Genomic DNA, 27,480 nt, shown 5'->3' with positions numbered 1-27,480 from the left:
AGGCATGGCATAGTGACGCTACTAAATTTTTAAGTGGAACTTTACAGGCTGATGAAAATATATCTCCTCACTTAAATAAGAGTGCATTTAATTTTGTGTCTTAGCAATACTTATAGTTTGCTTTGAAGCACATCACAAAAGTGTAATAGTACTATGTAATCTCAAAAAATGTACATGAATGTCAGGAGTCTTGGCATTGCTACAAGATCTGAGCATGTGGTGTCTGATGATGTAGAAGTGTCAGTAATTTCAGACCTTTTTTGGAGAGATTTACACACCACTAAATTAAAACAGGTTACACCACAAAAACTAGTCTTTACATAGAGGTTAGTTGTTACTAAATATTTACAACCAGCAACCGCTGCTATAACTGTTGTGTAGCTAACTGAACCAAGTGACAAAGCTAAAATATGACCTGTCTAGAATGAAGAATAAAAGCAGTAATATAAAACATGGATGAAAATTCTGACCTGACACTTCAAACAAAATGCTGTCTAATAATATTGTAACCTGGTAAGATTTGAAATGATATTTCACAAAAATAATACAGCATACCTAAAATTACAAAATGTTATACCAGGAACGTTAGCTTCAATGACCTAATAACATTTGCTAGGTGAACATAATTGGATATTTGCTTTTCATTCTTAACTGCTTTTATACTACTAAATCTGAAACATATATTTCTCTATATAGATATAGTATTAAAAGTACATTTGTCACACTAATCGTTATTTAATGTGTGTTGACTGACTGTGTGTTTGAATTAACTTTTTGCTCTGTATGTAGGCTAATTGTGGGGAAATAAAATGACTCAAATGGTTTCTAACACTGTGATGGAATGGCAGAAGACAAAGGCCTGCCCCTTCTACCGAAGCTCCACATGTAGTCCTTTAAGGACTGTGGAAGATGAAAAACCCAGTTTTGGTCTGCAGTTCACCAGCTTTACAGCTGTTAAACCTTAGATGGGTCTTTAGTTTATAGATAGATTGAGTGCAATTCTATTTGATGAGGGTGAGTCTGAACAACAAGCGGCTTTTTCTGAGGTCAGACATATTGCATTCTGAGGGGGGTCTAGACAAATAAATACAGTCAACACTTCCAAAGGCAACTTACTTTATGGTAGCACTCATGTAGTAAACAAGAACAGGTTATGATAGTACAGTTGTTTCATTTGTGGAGGTTTAATCTCTTGCTTATATTTTTGTTGACAACCTATCCCTTTACTTTGGTTTTGCTTTTTATATTTCTTTAACACTGATTGGAGACCAAGACAGAGGATCCATGGATTACATGTGCTATTTGAAAACAAGCTTGCAAGGGTGACTTCACAGATGTTTTCTCAAGCTGAACAGAGCATGTATGCACAAACCAATGCACAGCCCAATTAACAGCTAGGTCCTTTTAGAGCTCATATCGCAGGAGGCATAAAATCAAAGTAACACTGAAAACGGTGTCTTATTACTGGGTCATCCTACCAATTGCATTTCTTGGGCAAATAATCTGCAGGTCAAACACCCGCTATAAAATTTTTCTTCTGCAGCTATTTGTTGAACATGAAGTACTCCTTGACACGAATACACTGGAAAAGTAGTTAACATCAGTGGATAACATGTAAAAGATGCAGATTGTTTGCAGTACAAATGCCTGTTTAAAAAATAATTTATGTTTTGGTTATGTGTGTATTTTTCCTTTTACTTAATACAAAAAAACATGCCTTTAGACATTAGCTTTCTAGTTGTCAGTTGAAAGTAGGAATGTAAATTTAACTTACAAAACCAAGTAAGAAACTAAAACCAAACATCAGCAGTCAGGAATCAAGACACACATGTACCTGTGACAATCAGACGAGAATGTATTGGCCAAAGTGACAAAATCAGCAAGGTTTCACAATATCAAGCATGTTTTACAGGTACTAACTCACAAGGTTCTGCCAAATATGTTTTGATGAGTATTTGACTAAACCCACAGAAACCCACTGATTTTTAAATGTGCTGTACAAGTGGATACCACCCTTTCAGTGATTGAAGGCCACTTGCCTTTTGGAAAAAAGGAATGAAGTGGTCAGGGGACTTGCTTTGTGTCATTGAGTATCGACTGTTGTCACTGCAACAGCATCTACCAGGGCTCTAAGAACCGTAAATTGTAGCTCTGGCTACAAGTAAATCAGAGCTGGCTTTGGTACATAAGGGCTGCATGGGGGCAAAGAAGCACTTGAGATGTTTCCAAACACTGGTTTGGATTAATTGCTACTCACTGATTGGAGAGATCAGCTTTGAAGAGAGGGAACATTGGGCACCCCCATCCTCCAGTCCTTCCATTGTTGTAGTTCTGTGCCAATATTGGAGAGCAAAGTGTTGCAAAGATTGTTGATCATAATAGTTTGACTCCTTTTTTTGTGATAGGTGTTACAAAATCTGACAATAAAGCAAAGGCCTTTGATGGATAGTTGTCTTCAGAGCAAAACATACAAAAGGTTCATATATATTTCTGTCATGAGCCCATGTACTAGGGAAGGCAAACCAATAACATGCAACAATAAGCAGCTGGGTAGTGTAGCCAAAAATGTGTAAGGGAAGCATATTTGCATATTTGAGATGGTGTCTAACCCACATTCTAATTCATTTTGAAGAGCTTACATTTCTGATGCTCACATTGATCTGGTCTGTACCTTGCCGTATGTGAGCTGTTAGATTTGGAAACTTGATCTGCAAGCAGAGGGTACAGTCCTGTTCAGTGCCAGAAGTTCCTTGAGTGCTTGAATGTTCTGAGTGGGCTGATGCCAGGTAATCCCTCCAGAATTTTGGATCTAATCTGAAGATGATTTCCAGCTCATCCACTGTGTAAAGAGAGAGTGTCTGCTTCACTGCCAGAAATTATGGTAGGTAGAGAGGAATGGCTGAGGAGTTTTTTTTTAAATCAGCTTTTTTTAATACAAAAAAAAACTTTTTGTTGATTGTCACAACACTATGTGAAAAGAATATTAAATAATAAAGGTAACACCTTAATGTAATGCAATATGTTAGAGTGTAAACTGGATATATATTTCAATGTAAATAAGAGTTCGTAGTCTAGTATGATGGTTGCTTATTAAAAGTTGAGATGAAGAGTCAACAAGGCACAGACTGACTCAATTGGATAACCATTTCATTTCACTTTTTTATTTGGTCTGTCACCATTTTAGTTCCTTTCTTTTGTTGAGGGGTTGCTATTTTGCCCTAGCTAATTTTTAATAAATTATTTTAATAAATAATTTAAATAATTTTTTAATTTTTTTCTCATAACTGTGGTCTTTTCAGCACAATTTACACGGCATATAAATACTGCAAGATGCTGGTTGCCATCTTTAGGGTAGCTTTACCCTCCTTTGTCCAGCGGTAAGATTAAATTAACAGGAGTTAGGAAAGTAATTTTTCCAGCCATCTAAACTATTTTATATCTTCTACCACCTGCATCTTTATACATACTGTGTAGTCCATGTCCCTGTGAAAACAGGTCAAATAAAACAAGGCCTGAGATGCAAGGACAAGTTGTTCCAAAGGAAAACTAATTTTTGAAGTTTCCCAAAGTTCAGAGCAACTTAGTTGAGTTGGAAATCGAGCAGCCTTCCAAAGCCATTGAAGAATAAATTGGGGATCTGTGTGAGGAGGTTGTTTTTCTTTCCTGAACCAGTATTAATAACTTGCTGGGAATAATAGTACTTAGTCAAAATCGATAATTATTTATTAGTCCTCTGATTTTAAAAGATCCCTCCGGATATACATGTTATTTGTGTTTGCACAAAAAAGAAAAAGAAAAAGAAAAGCCATTAAAGGAACAGAAATCTGCAAGCTTTTGTAATGTCAGATACAGCTCAGGTAAGGCTGTTGTTAGCCTTCCTGTAACTGATTTTATGTGCAGCAAGGATAGAAATGTTTTGTCTGTTTTGAAAACCTCTTGTATTTTGTGTATTCAGTGGTTTTGCCTGGCAAGCCCAAACACATGCTTCCCCCAGCCACTAAATTAGAGTTTTACTGTAGTATTCATTGGCATTCATCAAATTTGGTGTTGACTCATTGTACTGTATAATCATTTGGAAGTACATTCATCACCCTTGAGGGCTTTCCTGTCTCTTTGAGAATGGCATTCAAATAGTTGGATATAGAATTCAGTTATCTGACGTTTTAGCTACAGTTGAACTGAGGCCATTTGACGTCCCTTTAACCCTTTCTTCATTGCTCAACTTGAACCATCTGAGGAGAACCATCTGAATGATTTTTACATGGAGGATGACTCCTAATATAGATGACAAGGGCATAGCGTTCTAGCTTAACCTGCACCTCTAGCAGGCCTTAATCATCTTGTTTTTCCCATCTCTGCCATGTGTCACGGCTTTCAACATCGTGACTCTATAATGTTCTGGAAGACAGACTTTCCTGTTTAGTACCATACCCACAGATTTGTAATTATTTTTATCAGATGATGAGGATTTTGTGCCAAACATAAGACAGAATTTCATCTAAGATGCATTGTCCAAATTTGGTGAATTTTACTTGTGTGTGGAGTTTGGTCTTTGTTTGTGACCATTTAATCCAAGGACATATTTCTGATTCAGAAAAAAGCTGCTCCATCTAATGCAGCTGCTTTTAAATGCTTATGGGCATGTATTCATCTGCCTGGTTTGGATGTTAGAGTAAAGCTCAAAACAGATTTATGACCATGAATTGGAACATATAGGTCATCAAGTACAGTAAAACACAGAGGTGTATCACGAACAGCTTCCAAACAGTTAGAGTGACACTATTAACTTTTTAAAGAACTTACCAATAAGTATGATGAGACAGGCTTATTCTGCCTTAAATAACATCAAGCCTCATTCTCATTTTTCCTCTTTAAGTTGTTTTAAAAAATTAAAAAAAAAAAAAAACTGAAAGAAAAAGAGGAAAACTTGATGAAACTTGCAGTCCCCTGATTTGTTTTTTTCTCCTATGTGAACCTTTGTGAATCAAGATTGTACTAGTTGCATGTTCTGTGCAGTCTATCATTAGCATAAAGAATGTCCAGATGATCCAATTTAAGGGCAAACATTCTTATTTTTGTGTGCAAACCGTCTTGTTGTGGAAAGCATACATCAGAATATAGAAAAAAAATGACTCAGGCATATAGTGTGTTGAGGAATGACATCACTCAGGTCACAGAGATCCTCCAGGATAAGCTGGAGAAAAGTTTCAAAGGAAAAGGTCACGTTGGCTGCTCTGCTTTTGTGTGACCCAGGCAAGGATGAATTTCTGCTACAAATTTTTGAAATTACTAGTTTTTACGAAAACAGCGGGAAAATGGGCCCAAAGGAACATAAAGCATAGTTTCTTGTCTGTGTATCTTATATGTCATGAATGAGGCACATTAAGTAATTCTAATATCAATTAGCCTGTACAATGCCCTTGCAATAACATGTTATACAATGTTAGAAGTTAATGATCAATAAGCATGGACCCCCCCCCCCCCCCACGAAGTCAATACACAGACTTTGGTATTTGCACTTTAGACCTTTGGCATGTTCATACTTTTTCCAGACCTCTGACACATGTTAGAGTAAAACTCTGCTGTATCAGTGGAAAGACCACAGACAATGAAATATTTATCTCAGTGATGCTGGCTTTGGTCTGACATGTGTCCACCGCTCAATGACTCTTATAATATTAATTTTTCCCTCCACTTTGTAGTCTGTGGGCAGCTAACAGGAGCACAGACAATGATGACAGCTGTTATGATTTATGAGGCCAATGTTTGATCGCTCTGTGGCAGAGATAAATTGGTTTGTGGTTAGTCAGCCAATGAACTGGGCCTCTCTCTCTCTCTCTCTCTCTCTCTCTCTCTCTCTCTCTCTCTCTCTCTCTCTGTGTGTGTGTCTGTGTGTGTGTGTGTGTGTGTGTGTGTGTGTGTGTGTGTGTGTGTGTGTGTGTGTGTGTGTGTTTGTGTGTATATAGAATTCTGTACCGTGCAAAACCCCACCCCCACCCCACCCTTGCAGTCAAACATGACCCTTTCATTTTAGCCATCATAAACTCCAAGACAAAAGCTTTTGATTGATTGCTCAGTGACACTTAAATGTCCTCTGTCATCAGTGAGCACTTGTGTGCTGTCTCAGGTGTGGCCAAGCATCTCTGGGCACAATATTGGTATGATTTATGTGTCCTTGATGCAACTTTTAGAGAAACAGTTTCATTGAAATTTGGCATTGTTACCAGTGCTATTAGAGTGAAAGAATGTTAGAAGAAAATAATATTACCGGTATGCCCTTTTAGTCTTGTACCACCAGAGACCATAACTGTGTCATGTAATGCATCATTCCATTAAGGGTGTTTTCAAACTGAGAGTTAGTTTGTTGTGGACTGAATCAGTGGATGGGTTGGGAAACTTGTTTCATTTTCACCTTGGTTCAGTTTCAATTTTTGCACAGAAAAAATTAAGCAAACCAGAATGCATAACTATAAGCCATGTGAGAACATTCATTGTTTAAATGAGCAGAGGACAGGATGGAGAAAGTAAGCACAGGAGGAAGGTGTTATATGCCCAAATTTTAAGAAGGCAACATATTTGGTTCATAGTCTAGGTCAGACCTCGAATCAATCTCCGACAAGCTGTTGTTGATTTTGATGTTCTTACTTTTAGTAAATATTTATAGTGCAACATGAAATAAGTTAATATAAATAGATTTTAACGCTCTTATTATTTTTTCTTTGTTTTACCATTCTCTGTGGAATAATCATGCTCTGAGTTTGAAACTACAGTTGCTATAACTTGGGGGCTTTGGGGTATATAATCAGTAAGTATAAAGTTGCCATTGAGTCACTTAGCTGTGGGCTACATTTGGAGCCCAATACTTTAGCCTATATTTTAGCAAATTTACATAATTTAAAGTGTGCTGAGTTAGCTATTAGCAGTTTATGTTTGCATATACCCGTGGATGTACAGACAACTATGACTGGATTACTTTGATACTGAAGAAATCTTAAAAATGTGATGATTCTCAGGCAAACTCTGGAGTTATAAGGAGCATATTGTTTAAAATTATTTCAAGGCAGATTTTTGGACATTTATTCATGATGGAAATGAAAGAGATAATGATATCCTCAAAATGTGTAAGTCACACAGAATCCAAAAAATATGTGCATCACGTTTGCGTGGTCAGACATGACAGAGTTAAGACGAGACAAAGTGCGATTTTCAACACAAATTATGGCAATAGGGCAGTAATTGTTTTTAAGTACCTTGCTTGCTCCATAAGCTGTGAGTCTCAGCAGCTGTTGCAGCTCCAACCGCTGAGCATGTTGATACATCTAAGTGGGCCAAAGACTCATGCACCCTCTTCTTTGAAGTAAAGAGCTTTTCAGGCAAGCCTAAAGGCACAAGGTGGGTTGATTCAGCAACTGTAAATCACCATCAGGGCTGCAATATTTTATGTCACCACATCTTTGCAGTTCAGTGTGGTATTTACGGAACTAGGACTGAAGATGGAAATAGCAGCTATAGTCAGTTATTTTTTGCATGCAGTGCTGCTAATTAGGACCTAATAAAGGACTGTTTTAAATGTGTCTCCAAGACGAAGTGTGTTTTCTGTCCTTGAACTTGAAATATTACTTGAAGAAACCATAAATATATTTAGATGCTGCAGTTGTTTTACTATCTGCCAGACAAGTGGAATGCATTTGAGGAACAGTAGTTAGATCATGTGGAAAAACAATACTGTTTTGCATTGCTGGATGTTTGCCATGTTTCTGATGCTGCAGTGATGAGTAGAGTGCTTCAGTCTTTATGCATTTTACACACATCTCTTAATTTGCTACAGTTTTGTTCGGGTCATTGAAGTAGTTTATATAGTCATACAGGTTTTAGTACAAAGTTTAAGACATGAAAGGCCAATGTGGTCTAATCTGTCTCTTGCCCTGTCCAGTTGTCCCCTTGTGTTTGACCAATGAAGCAGTCTCCAATAGAGTGCCAACACACCTGCTTCTCCCAGATGTTAAATCAGAGATGCTGTTTCCTTTGCCCCAGTGGAAAATCTGTAATTAGAAATCAGGTTCAGGGTTCATTTGTGTAAATTTTCATTCCTCCTATTGCAAAGGAACTACCCACAATACATATTGGAGTAATGCAGCTTTTAGCATTACCGTGCTTTTTACTTTCTTTTCTCTATGAAAAACAGGAAAATGAAGTGTTCTAATGCTCTGCCACTGGAAGGAGCAGTAAAATTGAACAAACTAGCCTTTATCTTATAATAACTTTTAATTCAAATGCATGCATTAGTTGCATTTGTGTTGCAGGCATCCATCTAGGAGCTCAATTTGTTATTCTGTCTTGGAATACCCTCTTAACTGGGCTCTCCACTTGTAATGGCTCAGCGAGAAACAATAGCCAGTCAAGTGTAGCTTCATTTCAGTTGTCTTCTGAGAATCTCATTCACCCAGACATAGCCTATAGAGTTGCCTTGTGAATCCCTGCAACCTAATCCAAATAGCTATAGTTTATTGATGCTGTTTACACGCATGTTATACATGTTCTTTTAATGGAGCTAAGAGCAGAAATGTTGCTTTGAGGTACAAATTAGAGTTCTGTGTGTGATTGGCTCGGGGCTGGGGCCTTACAGTGCAGTTCACTAATTGATATCAAACTAATTGATTTAATTATCATGCATGTGTTTACACTCAAGGCACTACACATTGTTGGATTGTCATTATGATTGAGTGGTTGTCCCTGTGTCAGAACCCCACAGCTGGAGAACATGCCTCGATTATGGTTGCTGGACATAAATGACAAGTAGTACTTGGCACTGTGGTGTGTTTTTCCTCTGAGGGCTTGGTCACTTGCGGTTTCACTTACGACATTGTTGGCGTGTCACAGCATTTTTTTGTTCATGACAACAGTCTGTCTTGATTTTTGGAAATTAAATTAAATTGTCTTCCTTTGATTTCATTTTTTGGACACATTATCTCACTGATCATGTTTTAATTAAACCTGTTGGGCATGATAGCTGTTGTTTTTTACCACTCTGTCCTGGTATTTTCACAATTACACCAGTTAGCCTAAGGGTGCTCTCCATCGTTTGTCCATGTGTCACAAGTGATATCTCAGACACGGCTGACTGGACTTTGAAAGCACTTGGAGGAGTGATGCATTTTATCATTGCATGTTGGGATTTACAAAAGCCTGTGGCCACAATAGGAGAATGGTTTCAGACATTCTTAGACCATGTGCATGCTCTTTCTCAGCAGCTCCCTTCATAGAGCTTTGCAATTTTACTTCCTAGAACCACGTAGTAAAGGATATTAAAAGGACATCAAGAATTGGTTTAATTTCTCTTGACTTCAAATGCTCTTCTGTAGCAGTTAGTGTGACTTGTTTGATTTAAGGGCATCAGAGCGTTGCTGATTGACCTTTCTGATCTGCACTTTGCCTGCTGGTCTTGAGACTTTAACAACTGGTTACATGCCTGCTTTTTTTACATTTAATGCTGCTCATACGTTCACTAAACTTTAAAGAGTATTGTAATTATAGGCAAGATGTTTGTATTATTTCTAGAGCCAGAATTACCAGACTGAAATGTGTCAGGTCACAAGCAGCTCATGTACATTGGTTTGGATTTGCCATGCACAATTTTTAGCATCATAAACAGACATAAACGTAGCAAAGTGAAACCAACTGAGATCTTGTGTCTATCCAGATGACTTAAATAATTCCTGTTGACTGTTTCGCAAACAGCCACCAATTTTCATCTGCTTTTAGCTACACTTTATGTTAGGGGATGAAAATGAATGCTCATATGGTACATCAACCGTAACGATGACAACAAACAAAAATGTGGCAGCAAGGGAATGATTAAATGCTCAGGACTCAGGCAGAAGGGGCTCTGTTTCACAGATTTCCGAGTTCAGACACTAAAGGATGCAAAATTTGGGGTAAACAATCTAAAAATAAACACTACCATGTCGATTGCAGGAGATTCCTGTTTATCATTGCAGATGCAAGTATAACAGTGAAATACTTGCTAAACAGAATATTGGTAGAAGTTTGTGAGATGCAGTTGCATTTCTCTTTTGCAATAAATGGAATGTAAGAATTATATAGTTCTCTCTAATAAGGTCTTAGTTTGCTTTCATATTTCCAAGATTATGAAAAAGAAGCTTGCAACATAAGCATCCAAGGTAAGAAATCATGATTCCACCTGGGCCTGGCAGTTCCTAGAGCGGTTGGAGGAAACACATTTTGCAATGAAAAATGGGTGACATTCCCCTTTAAGCTACTGAATCATCAACACTCATTGCTGAATCACTGAGTTCATTCATGGGTAGCAAAATATAGCTGAGTAGTGTACTGCACTCAGTTACAGAATTGTAACACACTACCACAGTGGATTGGATGTAGAAAATCTTCCCTCTGCAGCTGGTGACTCTGATACCATGCAGCAAATTATACTGTTAAAAAATGCACACATACTGTACACACACACAGACAGAGGCAAACACTTCAACACACTGAACAGGGAAAGCTTTCTCTGCTATGTGAATGAGCAGTTATGGCTGAATAGTTGAGTGTGTCCTCTGTCTCTGTGAGGTCGACAGCCCAGGGAAGATTAGGAGGAAGCACATCAAATGAATGAGAAGGGAAGAAAGAAAAGAGGCAAAAAGCTGATGGCTCAGGAAAAACCGCTGCATTACACATGCTTTAAGGGAATTATCTCTGCAGGGTCTTAGCGTGGACATGAACACACACACATAAAATATCTTTAGGCCTAAATTTCTTATTAAATCTACATCAATCTAATCAGCTCCATTGGTAGTTGTTGCTGTTGGTTAATGTTTTTGTTTCTATTCCACCACCCTTTTCTTTACATCCATTCCCACAGTGAACATTCACATTTATTTTTGTATATGTGTTCCTACATTATTCTTTAGTAGCCATGGTTTTGCCTCTGCCTCATGGGAGTCATGTGGGTCTCCCATGAGGCGTAACACTCAGTCTTTCATAACACTCAGTCTTTTTTTGTTTTGTGTCCTGACACATTCTGGCAGTTGTGAAATCACTTTAAAGCTGTTAATAATGACAAAGGTTCTGCTGTTGACTGGGTGCGGGACCCTACTGAAGAGAGCCAGTGTCACTAACTGGTGGCCAGTGTGGTTGGCAAGAAAGGCAAGGGTGGGGTTGAGTTGTAAGAGGAAGCTGTTAAGGAGACTGAAAATAGTCAGTCTCCCAGACGTGCGTCACTACAGCCAGGCCACAACACAGCTCCCTGCTCCTTGTCCCTTACTGGTTTCCATATGTTTAGTTGGCACCATGTGTAACACTGTTACACAGCTCCCAGTTTTGCATGTAGATGATTACATTTCCCTCTCAAGGCCTTGGGTGTCTGAACAAAATCATAATAATCAGTCATTTGATTTGCCACAGTCACTTTCACAGTCACACGTGGAAGTCGTTATCTAATAAAGGTTTTATTATATTGACCTTAAAGCAGCTGCAATCAATATGTCTATATCAACAATGTGCATTAACTGCTTGTTTCCACTTTTCCCAATTGGCCAAAAAAAAGAAAAAAAAAGAAAAATCAGTTAATGCAGGGTTAACCAATGATGAAAGCACCGTATGTTGATAAGTAACGAAAGCCAGCAGCCAGCCTCAACTGCTTCTACGCTGGTGGTTCTCAAGCTTTTTGGCATACACCCCTTTGGAAGTGCAAACAAAATAAACAATCAAAGTTAAACTGCCCATTACTTCCAGAGTTTTTAGAGACACAAGACACAAATCTGTCTGGTTATAATGATAGAGCAAGATAGACTTTGTTATTCATTTGGATGGTCATCAGCAGTTTTTCCTCCTCGTCACTTTAAAAAATCTGCCCATCTTGTACATGTTGTTCTGTCTGAATACAGCTCTCAAACCTTGATCTAAATAGCCATGCAAGCATCAGAGCACACTTGTTTCGTTGTTGTTTCCAGGAGGGCCCGTCCCCCAGTTTGAGAACCACTAATCTACACCAACTGTCTTGTGAGAGAACGTTCCCCTTCTGTTGTTGGTTGGGATGATGCAGTTTGGGATAGCATTGATATGGTGATAGGATTGGTATGTGGTTGTATAATTCAAAGCAATGCGGCTTGCATTAGCTTTACTTCATTCCCCGAATATTTCCTTATTTGTGTCTGCATCTGCTTTGTGGGGTAACTTGCATTTTTGAAAGTGAAAATATGATAAGTTATTCATTGTTTGTAGAGTGAAGTTTTCAGACTAGGCATTGTCAGATTGTCACTGTTTGGGGAAAAAAAAGCAAAGCACCAAACTCTGCCCTCTACTCTGATATTTGTGCTGACCTATAACTTTAGTAAACAGTTCAATCCAAACTGATGCTCCTGGCATTTGGCAGCCACCCAGGGTTAAGCATTTAGAAAAGCCACTGACAATAAAAGTAACTATTGTGCATTTGCAATTTAGTACATTAAAGGCAACTCCTGCCTCATGCAAGTGGACGTGGATGGGAGGAAAGTAAGAACACAACCTCTGTTAAGGTCATGTTGACAACAGCAGATGTACCCACACTTGCATACTGTATGAGCACATATTCTTATGCAGATTCTTAAACATATTCAATATTAAGCAAGAATTTTATCAAATTGCACATTTTATAGACACACTAAAAAGAGAAGGTAAAGAAAGAGAAAGGGAGAGAAAAGTGTCCCCTAATTAGTTTTTCAGCTTGAATTCATTATGCAAGTATTATTTGTAACAGTCCACTGCACAGAACTCTGTACCCTCACTACTTATGGTTCGCTGTACCTTTTCCTTCGCTCTGTCCTCCTGCTCTCCTGCTCCGCTCTCTGGATACCACTTTTTTGACTCTTAGCTCATCTTTTCGGCACAAACTACACTCAGCAAATATCCACCTTGAGGTACTCAGTCCTCTGCTGTCACACATCATTATAAATACAGTTTGATGGGTTTTCATAGTGACATGAGTAATGTACACTCTAGAGGGGTGTGTCATCAGAAAGAAGTGATGACTCGGAATGAAATGTGTCCAAATAAAAGCTGTTCCGGAGGAATTTCAGCCCTTCGGCATTTGATGTGTTTGTAGTGCACTGAATGGAAAGATTTTAAACAATATTAAAGTAAATCATCAAGTCATGGACATGAATGGAAAGATTCAAACTTTTCCTTGTTACCTTGATTTAAGCGCATCATCTTCATATTCTTGGTTTTTGTTCATTATCAAGGTAATGTTTGCTCAGACACACTAATAGATTAAACCCAGGTTTGATCCTGATTGGTCTGTTTTACTTTTAATTCAGGTCAGGACCTCATTTGTCTGTATTTACATGTGGTACCAGTGCAGGAAGAGCGAGTGCTAAACCCTCCAGGCTACAGAGGCTGTTAGCTAACTGAACCCATCTGTCGCATTTGCCAAGCGTATACCATGCTCAGAAACTTCACTTTGAGTCAGACTCAATTTCAATATTTAAATTTTGAAGTGAAAGTACAAGTTTTAAACAGACAACCAGTGTAATTTTCAACTGCTTTGATTTTTACCTGTCATGCTAGCAGCATGGCTGTAGGGGACGGCAGCATTGGTCTGTCAGCCCACCACTTTTTAATCTAGTTCTAACAGCAGGTCAAAATTTTTACATATCCACTGAAAAATTTCAAAATCTACTGGATGGATTGCCATGAAATTTTGTACAGACATTCATTCCCCCCTATGAGGAATCATTTAACTTTTTATCTAGTGCCACAACGACAAAATTTTAATTTGCCCAATACTTTGGCTTATGACCAAATAATTGCAATATTAATGACTTTCACATCAACCTCAGATAAAAAAAAAAACAACACAGACGAAATCTTATAAAATCATGTGTTTTGTTTATTTCCAAATTAACTTGTGCATATTACATAGCGATAGAGAGCAGATCTCATTCAGTTATTTATTTGGAATGGAGTTTTGTGTGTGTGTCTGTGTTTTCTATAGCGTAGCACACAGTCACTGCTCAAACAAAGTAGAGCTGCTCAGCCTGCAGACTCTGCAGTGAACACAGATAGGGTAAAACTAGAGCGCACGCCTGACTAATGATATCCAGATATTTTTAGAAAAGTTTATGGCCCGGGCTGAAAGCAAAATACATAGGTCTTGTCGATACCATTAACAGTTAAAGACACATACACACAAGCACAGATACACACAGAGTTTTGCCCACGGTGACACCATGGGGTCACAATGTATGTGACGGAGTCAGTCAAACGAGAGTGACCTCTTTTAATGCAGCCGCTCTGTTTAGTCCCCTTCTAATGAGTGGTTGTGACTCATAATCTATACAGTGTACTAAAGCCCCGTAGGGTTAATCAGCCTGATGGCATGTCTGTGCATTTGTGTGTGTAGCCTGTGTCAGACTGAGTTATACAGAGTGGCTCTCACACATAATTTCTCTTCATGAAGGTGACAATTATTTATGAATTCTCTGTGTTTCCCTCTAGCGACCAACATTTATCCGTTTGTAATAATGTCAAGAGTTGCTCTTAAATATCGAGGTTTAATGAGCAGTTGTACTTTAAAGATCAACTCTGCTGTTATTATTGTTGTGACAATACTTAAATTGTCTGAATAATAAATGTGTAATTTTTTCCCACCAACAATTAATCTTTTTTTTTTTTTACTTGTTTATTCATTTTAATGTTTTCCACTCATTTTAAAGATATATTTACTTTTATTGAACAGTGGCCACAAGTGGCGAGTACAGGATAATGGTAAATGCTACAAAATACTATAACAGGAGCACAAGTACAGAATATTTATAAATAATTCATATATAAAAACGCTTGCTAACATTAGCTGCTATAAGCTACTGGTCACACCAGGACAAGTCAGTATATAACAGCAAAACCCCTAAGTGTATTGAAAAGAGCAAAGGTGGGTTGTGTTGCTTTTGAGTTAAAGTTTTCATTTGTAAAAGAATGAATGTTCCATTTCTTTTATCAGAGTTATATCGTGTGACTAAGTTAAATGCAACAGCAGCTACATGAGAAATATCATGTTTTTTTTTTTCTATTTTGTTGTATTTAGCACACATAAAAAAAATTCTACACAGGATCGTTGTAATTGGTCATTCTCAGCGTAGGCTGAGCATATGTTCAAAACTAGTGACCCAAAAGTAATTAAATCAGACAAAAATATGCGTTTCTCCTTAAGATTAGTCATGAAAAGTTACCCTTTTCTACCCCCTTATCAGGCAATAAAATGATTTCTGTAGTGTTCCAGGTTTGATTTATTGTTTAGACTAATTAATTTTTATGTCCTCTTTTGGCTTTTATTCAATTATCAGCTGATATTGAACCCACTGTAGCTCCTTGTGGATGTAGGGCGGAAATGTTTCTTGTGCTACCTTGTGCACTGGTAAGATGCACAGAGGTGTCATAGGAGAAGAAAGTTATTCATTTATTTATTTTTTTGAGCAAGCAAGAAAAACAGATGGGTCGGGGGAAAGAAAAGATGTAGCTAGACAGTCAGAAAGGAGAAAGAAATAGGATTGGCACGGGAAAGTTAATTACACTGGCTACTTACATACACACACAGATAATGTGTTCGAAAAACATGGATTAGTTTTTAATCTGCAATTTACGTTAGCCTCGGGATGGCTTAGTGCTTTGTTGTTCTTAAAGTATTTCATTAAAACTCTTGCTTGATATGTCAAATTTCAAACCAATGTTGCATCAGTATTGCGTTCGTGTCACATTTTGACATTAACAGGGCAGCTTTGATCACCTTTAATTCAAAGGAATGAGGGATTGTATCCTGCTACATTTCTCACAAAAAACTTTATTAACCAGGGAAGTTCTGCTGACCATCCATGCCCATCTTCACATTCAACATCGCCACTGAGCAGCTCCAGTGGACTGACTAGATGGTAATTTCCTCATAACATACCTTTGCAGCAGCGTTTGGAGTGAACGAGAGTGAGTCATTTACCTCCTCCATTGCAAATGTCCCCCAGTACGGGACTTCCATCCTAATCCCTGAATTCAGCTTTCATAAGTGAAGGCTTTTGGCAGCCAACAGGCTGAAAAAGCCATCAGCTGTCACACCATCTGCATAATGACGCTGAAGCGTGCTGAAGTTTGTTGCAGTCATCTATCACCATCACAGCATCATCTGGCCTGTCACTTTCACCTGCGATACTATGCAAAGAGAATTTTAAGACAGGGTCAGTAATGAAGACACTGTAGTTTTTCAATTGATTGAAGAATAAGATGTCAAATTTAGTATCATATTTCACAGAGATTTGAAGGCAGAACAAGCCGCAACTGACAATACAGTATGATACAAAACAACGAGCAACCAAATACCTCTGAACAGTGAATAGTAACTGTCAGTGGCACTGGAAAGAGGTCATGTAAAATTAAAGGATGTTTACACTTGCCAGCTTACACTGTCATTCATCATTAATTGTAGCTGAAGGCTGCTGTTGGTTTACTTGTGTACTCATTGATTCTCTTCCAATAACACTGTCTGCTAAGATCGAGCCCGGTGGTTTAAAGAAGGGAGCTGTGGGGATTTTTATATCTGGTGTACCCAGAGTGAAATGGGATATCATAAACAAAAGATCAGAAATGAATTGGGCTTTACAGAACCAATACTGATCATTTAGAAATGCCTTGAATAGCCGTGCAAAAATATTTATTGCCATGGATGACAAGCTTTTCTTTCAGTTATCAGTTGGTGTCTGTGGAGATCTGGACATAGCCTTGAAGTCTCTTTGTGTTTTTTTTTTTTTAATCATTTTATTTTGACATAATAGCATGTTTTAACTATTGTTCTTGGTGTTCATATCATCTACAACTTTGTAAAAAGGGAAAGAAAGACTTTTTAACTTTAAAAATTCAACATTACTAGATTCATATGAATGTAATAGAATACTTCAGGGATGACAGAGATTCTTCCTTCACTGAATTGGACTGTTACAAAGACAGTCGGAGAGGAGTGTAACAATGACTGATTTTTATCAGTTTGGTCTGCAAATGTTTTTGTCAGTATTGAACACGGAAAAATACGTTTTCATGAGGTTTTATCTTATTGTGGGATTGTTATATTTTCTGAACCTTACAGAAAAAGGGATGAATGAGGCTTCACCATAGTCCGAACTGAGAATGCAGATGTTTTGAAGCTGTATCATGCAAGTATAAATAATGCAGTCCTGTTTTCAGAACAGCAGTATCACCCCTCCTTCATTAACAGAAATGAAAAAACACAGATGATTGAATACTGTATTGGATTTTAGCGTGATGTCAGAAATGCAAGTGAACTTTCTCTCACTGTGGAAACAGGATTAATTGCACTGTGGTGCAAGTTTGGATTATGTTAGGGCAAACTCCATTACCATACTGTTGGCATTTGAAAACTGTTTTGTCTTCAGGTTTCACAAGTTACTATAAGAAGCTATATGATGTATAAAGCTCATTGGGAAATAAGTAGCCTAAGCATTTAGTTGCTGATTTGTTAACATTAAATTGCTTAACAGTTGTTGTCTTTAATTTAGATAGTAGTGGTGGCTGAACGTTCTTAAACTCAAATGGATGCATTCACTTCTGCAAAATTACCAGTAGTGTACATTTGTGCCCTTAGAAACTAGGCAGCATAAGTACTAGAATAGTTTGTCCTCCTCCTCTTCTGTTGCATTACTTGGTCACAAGACACAAGAGGGAGAAAACACAAGGTGAGTCATAGCAACTCCCAGCTAACTTATGCAACAAATCTTACACTATATTAACAAAAAAACCGCTAACTCTCTGGTACATTCAGTATGTAGATGCTCCACTCTTAACATTGCTGCATTTAGCTCACATAAAGCCATACAACTGGAAAATGATGATTAAAAAATAAAGTCACATCAAAGCCGGTACATGCTGTGTTGGGTTAGTAAATGTAAGACTGTGTCAAGGACATTCCTCACTTATTGTGGATTCACTGAAGGTATTCATGTAAAAAAAAAAAAAAAAAAAAGGTGTTTTATGTGCATTACCTCATTGCTGGGACTTGTGGGCCAGATACAGTTTAGAAGTATTGGTGCAAATAGGAAGAGCATAAATGATGAGTTTCAGTTGTAGTGGAATAGTGTATTTGATTTGGGCTTGGATTCTGTAGGTATAACATGAAGCTTCTTACAGGCATGGTGTTTGAATTTATGATTTATAAGAATTTATTGAACAATGATTGACCAACATGCTTTTGGTCACTGTTGCTGCATTTATTTTTGTTTGGTTTTGGGGGTTTTTTTTACATGGAAAGCCATAAATTCATGGGAACATGCACATGTTGCAAGTATAAATATGTAAATTGAGGCTAACTTTGAGGAAGGTGACCCCTGTGCAAGAAATCCTCGTAGCAGCTCAGAGAGGTGTAGAGCACCATGGTGGATGTCTCGAATACAGATGATAGAGACACGCACACAAACACACACGCACACATATACAAATACACACACATATCCACAGGACGTTGGAGGGTGCGGTAGATGAAGAGTGTCTTTTTTCCAACCAAGTTGCCCATATGCCCAAGCTGGATACCATATGGTCTGCAACACTCACTCCACCAGCCTTTTTTTTTTTTTTTTTTAAATCTCAAAGGCTCTGACATATTTGGGTAGGATCGTGTAGTTTTACATTTTTTCTGCGGTTTCAGTTTATATATGATAATACAAGTTCATGATCCTCAATTTCTTGTGTATGTTTCCCGGTATCAGCATTAAATGTGTTACTAATGCAGCTCTTGTGATGCCTGAAGTTATATCTTTTTTCCTTTTTTTCTGTTTGTCACTGTTGAAGGGCAAGTTGCTTGGGCAGCGTCAGGCAAGTAACTTGATCTTAATTTATTTAGAAGCCTGACACTCCGGTTCAGTTCCTGCTAAACCTTGCCAGTGTCACCTCCATTTTCTGGTTTCAAGATCGCCCTCTGTCCTTGTGCCTGTAACAATGGAATCACAGTCACTAATGCAATTGGACGATAGGGCAGCATCTGTTCCCTGTTCCCTTGCCTCTGTGGATGTCTTGGCTGTTTAATGCCACTCTGTTTTAAGTGGTGTTGTGTTGTGGTATTGTTGTGGTTGGTGCCGGTTAGAGTCAAGCTACCTGGGGTAGGGTCAGGAGGGTGCTGGCCAGCGGTTTCTTCTTATGCCAGGGTGATCCGTGACTTCCTACCAACCGCCTGCAGAGATTCTTGGCCTTATGTCTTTTCAGTGCTGCTTCAGGTTGAATGTGCAGAATCTTCTCAAAAAAGTTATGTTATGTCATCTTTTAAGAAATCATACACCCTGTGTGTAAAACCGGTCAAGCATTATTTCAGCACTACAGTTAAAAGTAGGGCATTCCTACTGACTGGGTTAAGAGGATTTTATGCAGGATCACTTTAAATCAGACTCCAATTGATCAGTTAAATATTTTTGATGGCATATTTGAAGGAAGAAATCCAGTCAACTCAAATGTTTATATTTATGTAGTTATTATTTAAAGATTATTTTTAAGATAATAACATAGTGACCCTATACTAAACTAGTCCAGAATACTTTATGTACAGAGCCACATCAGAGATATATTAATGATTCACTTTTTTCCTACAGGAGCTGTGTGTGGCAGTTGTGAACGGCAGAGGACTGGCACATAAAACAGCTTTCCCTTTGATTACTCTGTGGAACGGTGAGTTCTGAGACATTTAAGACATTTAGCTGGCACTCATACACAATGTGACTTACAGGTGCAACAGTGGGAATCCTAGATTACCAACATTTCAAACAATTCGTAAGGTGGACTTATTTCTGGGAGTATGATCTAACACAGAATAATGAAAATCTGGTGTTTTTAGGTGACATGGTTGCAGATACACTATACAAACTTGGCAGCAGTACCCCCCATTACCAGTTTTCCTCTTTGATCAACAGAATCTAGTCATGTTAACTCAAAGTCATTGATATCTGAAAAAAATTCAGCATTATACCTTAGTTTGAGTCTGCTGACTACATGACTCTTTCAACCCTAGGGTTACTGCAATGACTGATAGCCAGATGAGGGGTAACGTTACCAATCATTCAGAAATGAAGAGAGTTCATGTTCAGTGGTAGACAGAGTTCATAAACAGTGGTGTAACTTATAGGTGTGCCAGATGCCAACTGTAACCCCTAAGCCCTAATGTTCAGCTTTACAATGGAATGGATATATTCATTTTTTGCTCTCTTTGTCTCTTTTTGCACTCTGAAGTCTTTGAGGAGTAAAACTCATATCTCAACTCCAGTGTGGCTATTTTTAGCATTGTTGAAATATCAGGGGATCCTTGACTCTTCCTCCATCCCTTTCTGTCTGTCTCTGCCTGTCTCCTCCATTTACCCGCAGTTCAATTGAATCTCAAAACCCTTGCTCTATTGTTTAAGGATGATTAATCATAATGCATGGAAATACATTTATATACAGAACATACAGTGTGTACCCATGTCCCTTTCTCCCTTTGTGTTTTGATGACACATTCACGCAAGCCCACAATCAGTTTACTCATCACTGGGAGTAGTACGCAGCCTGTATAAACAGAGCCTGTGGCTCATTTCAACTAAAAACCTTTGTTTCAAACTTTGACTGTAGAGTTTGAAAGATGTAAGTGTTTACCAGGAAGGGAGGGTATACAAAAGGCAGTATTGAGTGGCATTATGGCAAGTGTAAGATCCAGTGTTTTTGGAGGTTGACCCACTTTTTAAAGTTTTTCTCTCGTAAGTCCCCCATAATTATGGAAGTGCAACTCTGAATCCTTCACGTACCGCTTTAAGATGACAATTCTATCATTTTTATATATTTTTTGTCAAACATTTTAAGAAGCATGGAGCAGTTATTCTCACTGTGGAGAGCCAGGGAGAGCTAAGACACGGGTGGTGTTATTGACAAGAGGAGACATTTACTGCCCTCCTTGCACTCCTCTTAAATAGTCTACGTTTTCCTGCTGGTTGCTAGGGGGAAGGAACTGTCAGGTAGAGAAGGAGGGCTGCCTTGAGAAGATTCTGATCACTACAGGTGGGGGCTGTGCCCAGTGACACTCAGGTGATGGCAACATGCTGTCTTTTTGAGGACTTCTTTTTATTTCTCCCAGGGTAAAGGTGGAGAAAAAGTACAGAAAGGCATAAAACAGTGTGTCAGCTCTGCTTGTCTTTGTATCATACCCCATCCTCCTCTCCTGTAAAGAGCAGACTAAACTGCAGACAGTGTGGCCAGCATTAGCTTCTGTATCAGCCCCAAACACACACATCACATATTTTGCACTTGGCGACGTAAACACATATTTGTTTGCTTACATTGTCAAACTGCAAAACAGCCCTTCGCATGCAGCCATTTGAGCCAAACCTGTTGTTAATTAACGTCATTTCTAATGCAAAATTTTTAGCCAATGTCTTGTTCTCTGCGTGTGCTGACATTTGTGTGTTTATGGCAGCAACATTCCTGTAGCCTGTGTGATTGGAAACACATCCCGAGGCATCGTGCCCTCCTGCTTCCATCTCACCTCCATTATTGTAATGAATATTTAGTGCACCATAGGCAAGATAGCCAACGCTCAGGGTGGTAGAGTAAGGAGGGTATTTGACAAGCTTGTGGCACTTCTGTTATTTTTTATGTGCAATTCAGTGAGTTGCTGATGCTCATAGTGTTTTGATTTGTTTGATTTGTTTTTGTGTTTTTTTTATTGAAAGACAACATCACAAGGTGTGAAAACGAAATGTAGATTCATTTCACATTTTGTGGTTGAGAGAATTTTGCAAACTTACCATTTTGAGTAATAGGACCAGCAAGAAAACTCGGGTGGGGAAAACTGAGGAATTGCTTTCCATTTACTCAACAATTTCTGCGGTGCTTTTATGCATTTTGAGCATCCACCTTGTGTAAAATCCACTGTAAAACAGTTTTGCACTGCCACAAAACAGCTTTCAGTAATGCACACATTCCTAAGTATATTTTGTCTTGGTGGCATTGCTGCAGATATATTGATGGCTATGATACATTACATGATACAGTGTCAAGGTCTTCACTGAGTGATGGAAGATGAGAGCTGTGCGCAATAATAACACACCTTATTTAATCACTTTTCTTGTTGCTGAAAAGGTGGCTGCCTCCAATGATTTCATCTTTATACCACCAGGAAATAAGCCAGCAATATTTCATCTTTGTCATGAGCACATTTTTTTTGTGCATCTAAGCAGTGCAATGAAATGGGAACTGCTGGAAAAGTGACCTTTAGTCCCACAGCTGGGACTTATAATTTAGCATTGTATAATGTGGTGTCATTGTGTCACAAAAAGCAATGCCAGGTATAAACCTGAGAGAGTGACTGCTTTGTGGCTAGAGAAGTCAAAATCATGATTTTTCCCCTCTGGAGACACACACACATTGAACCAAACACACTTAGACTTTCAGTTGAAACATCTCAGGCAGAGGCACCTTAAAATACTGCACCAGCAAAATTCTCTGCTTATATATTTATTGTCTTGGCTAACCGTCTGGTAAGTAATATGGTGGTTTTGTTAAGATTTTCATAGCAAAACTGCTGGGCTTACCCATATTAGGGAAGGTCTATTAACATTGTTTCCCGCAACGCTCAGGATTTTATTACTGAAGCTGAGTTCCAGCCCTATGAGATGATTAAAGGAATAGTATAACTTTCAGTACCAAATGATTTGCCCTCTCCTTCTTATTTTTTTAAATATTTGCCAGTTAATTATTACCTGTAATTTATATCCCACAATAGGGGTTTTTCAAATGGGGGGCCCCCGACAGACAAAATCGAGACAACCATGCAGTCAGTAAGCTGTGGGCTACATTTTGAGCCTCGTTTTCTTAGGCAGTATTTGTTTACATTTTGGCTGTTATTTGGCATCATTAACGTGTGCTGAATTGGCTATTAGCAGTTGCTGTTTGCAATTTACCCGTGGGTGTACAGACAACGTTTACTGGATTACTTTGATGCTAAAGAGAACTTAAAAAACATGATGATTCTCAGGCAAGTTCTAGAGTTATGAGTGTCTTTTAATTTGATTATTTCTAATCGGATTTATGGACGTTTATTCGTGATTGACGTCAGAGTGGCATCCTTGGAAAGTGTGTTTCACACCGAATCCAAAAATATGTATATTACCTTAATTCCTCCTTGAGCTGTGTGTCATAGTTCCAAAGTTGCAAAGCTCCAACTGCAGACTGTTTTGATAAGTGGACCAAATCAACATTGCAAACTACTATAACTAACTAACTGTTCTGAACACTTGCGCACACCTGTCCCCTTTCACGTGACGCAGTATCTTTGCCTTCCTCTCACCAGGTTTGAAAACCTGTCCCACACCATTCAAAAGGGGCTCTTACCTTTCTGGCATTGGCCAGATGTAACAGATTTCCATGTGATTTTAGGTTTCCAAATTACAAACAAAAAGCAAGTGTGGTCTCCATTTTCCAGCTCGAACATAAAATCGATCAACTCTGCAAGTTTTTCTCCAGGAGTCCAAGCATTGCAGACAAGGTTAGAAGAGAGTGGGAGATGTTTGTAACATTTTGGGCTGATGCCCTCACCCAGAGCAGCTTGTGAGTGGTGCACCAGTGAATGAAGCTGTTATGTGATCACCAAAAATAAATCAAACAAAAGGAACAGATTAAAGGTGAAACAAAGATGAAATGGCATTAGTTTTATTGATGTAAAAGAGATATGAATGCCTCAGTTTGGCTTCTGTTTTAAAGAACAATTCTTTCTAACAGTGCAGTGATGTGAAAATCAACATCAGCATTCTAAAATATCTTAAAATAAACTTTGCGTTATGTTGTAATAGATGTTATGTTACAGTATTTTGGCTCCTCTTTCTTCAGATGCTCCAACACCATATGTTCTGTATGATTGAGCAGTCAGAGTGGTTCACAACACTGTGTCAGACTGATTAGCATGTATAGTGTATTTATATGTGAAGAATCCATCTGGAGAGTACCTGCGTTCTTTCACACTTGGCACCCACACTCTGTTGATCTGTTTCTCTGTCATTATCTCCGTCAGTTTATTGTACATGTACACTGGTTTCCCTCCATCCGTGCCTACGACCAGACAGGAGACGGACAGAGCCGGTATCAAAGCCCACATTTGTTTTGGGAACTGAAAGTGGGAGCAGTGACCAGATGCAAAAACAATGTAGTCATTGAGGCGAAACTGCAAAATAGTGACTGCTGTCACTGATAGTGTAGATTCGACCCAGCAGAGTCAGTCTGCTTACTGTCTCAGTGACATCTGTTTTGCACTGTACAAACTGCAGATAGGACTTGGTGCTTTTGGAACAGTGATTAAACTTGATATTTCTACAATGGCAGGGTTGTGTTTATGTGTCTTCACTGTAACATTAGTTCTATGCACTTCTGGGAAAATTGATGATCCTAGGTGTTATTATTCAATGCTGACATGTTGTATACATAGTCATTGTGAGTATGATTATACACGTGGCATTTTGATTATGTGTGAGGCAGAGTGTCCAATAGAACCTGACTGACGCTGGATTTCTGTGACCCATACCGACTGATATAGAGTTGGATATAAAGTGGAAAGTGGCAATTATTCATTTTTTCAACATAAAAAACGCAAAACATAACTAAAATCTTTGAGTAGGATCCCTTAAGTTTGATTATTACGGAACTAGCTGTTTGCTTAACCCCTCCTCCAAATAGCAATTGTCCAGTCATAGCTGAACAACTGTAACTTGTTCAGCCCATTTAAGCTTAAGTTTTCTCCACATGCTGAAGTGGTGTGCGTGGGGCTCTATTTAGAAAGATACTGGTTATATAAAGAGTTTAGAGGGTGGTGTCTTTTTTTAATCATCTTTCCAAAACCACAGGTGCAGCAAAAGCACTCGCAGAACTTGGAGCAAAAGTCCAAGCAATTGATTGAATTGTGTTAGTATAGTGTATTTATACTCTAATGTAGGCTGCAAATTGTTACTATGGTAGCAACGCTAACATAGTACTTACAAGACCAAACAGTATATCAGTAGCTAACTACTTCGCATTATTTTGTGGGGTTACAGGCTATGAAAAAAACGTTGAGGACATCCATTGTACAATTCCTGTCCTGCATGCGAGCCGGTCCTGCTTGATGCATATCAGAGTTCAGGGTAGTAGTCGCTGGTAAGTCTACCCCAGCCAGACTCATTACCCGAAATAGTGTTGTATTTCCAAATTACTACAGTTAGCCCTCATACTCAAAGTCTTTTTCCCTGTTAAAGAGGAAACACACAGTTTGAAAATAGATACAGTCAAGAACACTCCAACCTCTTTTACTTTTACATGGACATTTCATCAGGGAAACGTAGCTTTACCTTCTGTCTTTTACCATGTTATCATGTATGCAGCCAAGAAATTTTCATATTTCTTGACCCTTTTACATAGTTCTTTTTTTAAACATAATCAGTCAGAGACAGCGTTTTCAACCAACTCACAGCCTAGCTACAGCTAAATTAAAAATTATGCAAGAAACAGTTATTTCAGCCAGCAAAATCAACTGTCAATGGCCGGAAATCAGAGGCAGCTTTTGTCTATCTCTGTCTGAAATCAAGGACGCATTGCTTCAAAAAATTAAAGAATGGAAAGCTCGACAGTGGTAGCAACAGTAATTAAGGGGGCGGGGCTTATTGAATGGTTAATCGTGAACAAGATAAATAATGAGAGGGACATTTTACAGTTGAAAAGAGAAGTTGCCGGTGCTCTGTGGACAAACTATATAATGGAGATACTGTTTCAAAATAACCTCATATCTGTGGTGTTATTCCAATACTTTAGCTGTACTGCAGTCACTACAGTGCTCTTCTGCAAGCACCTCATAGAAGTAAAAATCCATCATGTATGTACTGTATGCAGTGTTTATCTGTTGTTGTAAGCATTCATTTAAAGTCTCCACAAAAGACTCTCCTCAGTCAGCCACACACAGAACACAGTGAGATGTGTGCACACAGAACTGCACTGAAATTCAAGTATGATCACTGCACAACACGACAGCTTCTCAGCTGAGAGACCACATAACAGACTGAGGAATTTTGTATTACCTGAGCACAGATAAAACACAGTATGGTGGTCAGCTGCGTGTCTGGCTCATCACTGTCAGACTGGCATCAAGTCTAGTTTGGATACATACAGTATATAAAAACCAAAATTAATAATGATATTGAATTTAGTGTTTGCCTCCAGTTGACACTGTTTCCTTAAAACCTAATATAACCCTACACAAAACATGAGAAAGACACATGTGGACTAGAAAACTTGTCACTCAAAATTCAAACCTAAAACAGTAACCTCTGTAATGTTCTTTTGTTCTTTAGAGAACACTATGTGCGGGTTTTTGATTTTGTTTTTTTTGTTTTTTTTATATCAACCATTGAATAAGTAGAAATATGTAGTTAATCATTTTTTTCAGTCTCCAACTTGACAAGCAATGTAGGTAACAGTAACCTATGTCTGATATCTGCTGAATAAGCCTTACATTCGGTCTGTTTGTTTTATAAAACACTGGAAACTCCTGTCTGTTGAAGCAAATAAACACTCAGGTCTCTAGTGGACAGTAATCCAAACATACTCAAAACACAAAAGGCCGCAGAATAAAAATAACACAGAAATCCCAACCAGACATCGGTAGATGACTACATAGTTTTCACTGTGGTACTGTAGGTAGCCAACCATTCCTTGTAGGTTAACTTTGACCCTAAAAATATACCTGTTGTTAAATTAATAAAAGCAATTTAGCAACCACAATGGCTTGGAGACAACGGAGATACCTTTATTACACACATTCTTCCGTACTGCCCTACTAATCAGCTACCATACTGAGACAAATCAGATCGTTTTGGTCTAAACCAATTTTCTTTACAACCTCTCTGCTGTCGCCACCATTACTGAAACCTCCCTAAAGCCTTGCAGGAGAGAGAGGCTGTGATTTGATCTTCCTCACCTTGATCAGATTACACACTGGAATTAGTATAATTACAGCTGTTGCTGATTAATGGGCAAGCTATAATTAGCACTCTGGGTATAGGGAGACTGTGAGAGAGAGTGTGTGTATGATGAAGAAAGAATGGTTGTGCATTTGTTGAAATGTGTGTGTGTGTGTGTGTGTGTGTATGACTCTGTGAATGTACGTGGTACATTCTCATGTTTATGTGTCTATGTGTTTGTAAATGATAGTGTTTAACTGCATTAGAGAAGAAGAAGTTGAATTGGTATTAAAGTAAAATTGGCTCAGGCCTAAAAAATAATAATACTCAACTCATTATCACTAAAATCCTCAGGGAATCAGTGCGTGTGTGCGTGTTCAAATGGCTGCGAAGATCAGAAGGAACAAGAGTGGTGTAAACACAAGAGCAAAAGGACTGGAAACCCCAGCGTCAATGCCCTGAAATTGTATTTATTTATTTATTTTTTTACTTTAATAATACA

At 38.3% G+C, this 27,480-nt stretch overlaps 1 protein-coding gene across 5 annotated transcripts in view; it reads left to right on the top strand.

Moving 5' to 3' along the window:
* adarb1b (adenosine deaminase RNA specific B1b) overlaps positions 1-27,480 on the top strand; it is a 115,616-nt gene that overhangs the window by 18,552 nt on the left and 69,584 nt on the right. For 3 of the 5 annotated variants that reach the window (XM_040147841.1, XM_040147840.1, XM_040147836.1), the window contains one exon: positions 19,629-19,704. The exons of the other annotated variants lie outside the window; for them this stretch is intronic. The gene's annotated coding sequence lies outside the window, so the exon portion shown is untranslated. The remainder of the gene's footprint in view (positions 1-19,628; positions 19,705-27,480) is intronic. 5 annotated transcript variants of the gene reach the window in all.

The sequence above is a fragment of the Xiphias gladius genome, chromosome 16 (genome assembly GCF_016859285.1).
Source record: "Xiphias gladius isolate SHS-SW01 ecotype Sanya breed wild chromosome 16, ASM1685928v1, whole genome shotgun sequence".
In the NCBI taxonomy this organism is placed as follows: domain Eukaryota; kingdom Metazoa; phylum Chordata; class Actinopteri; order Istiophoriformes; family Xiphiidae; genus Xiphias; species Xiphias gladius.
Note: the sequence above shows the minus strand (reverse complement) of the source record. Positions and strands in the feature narration are given on the sequence as shown.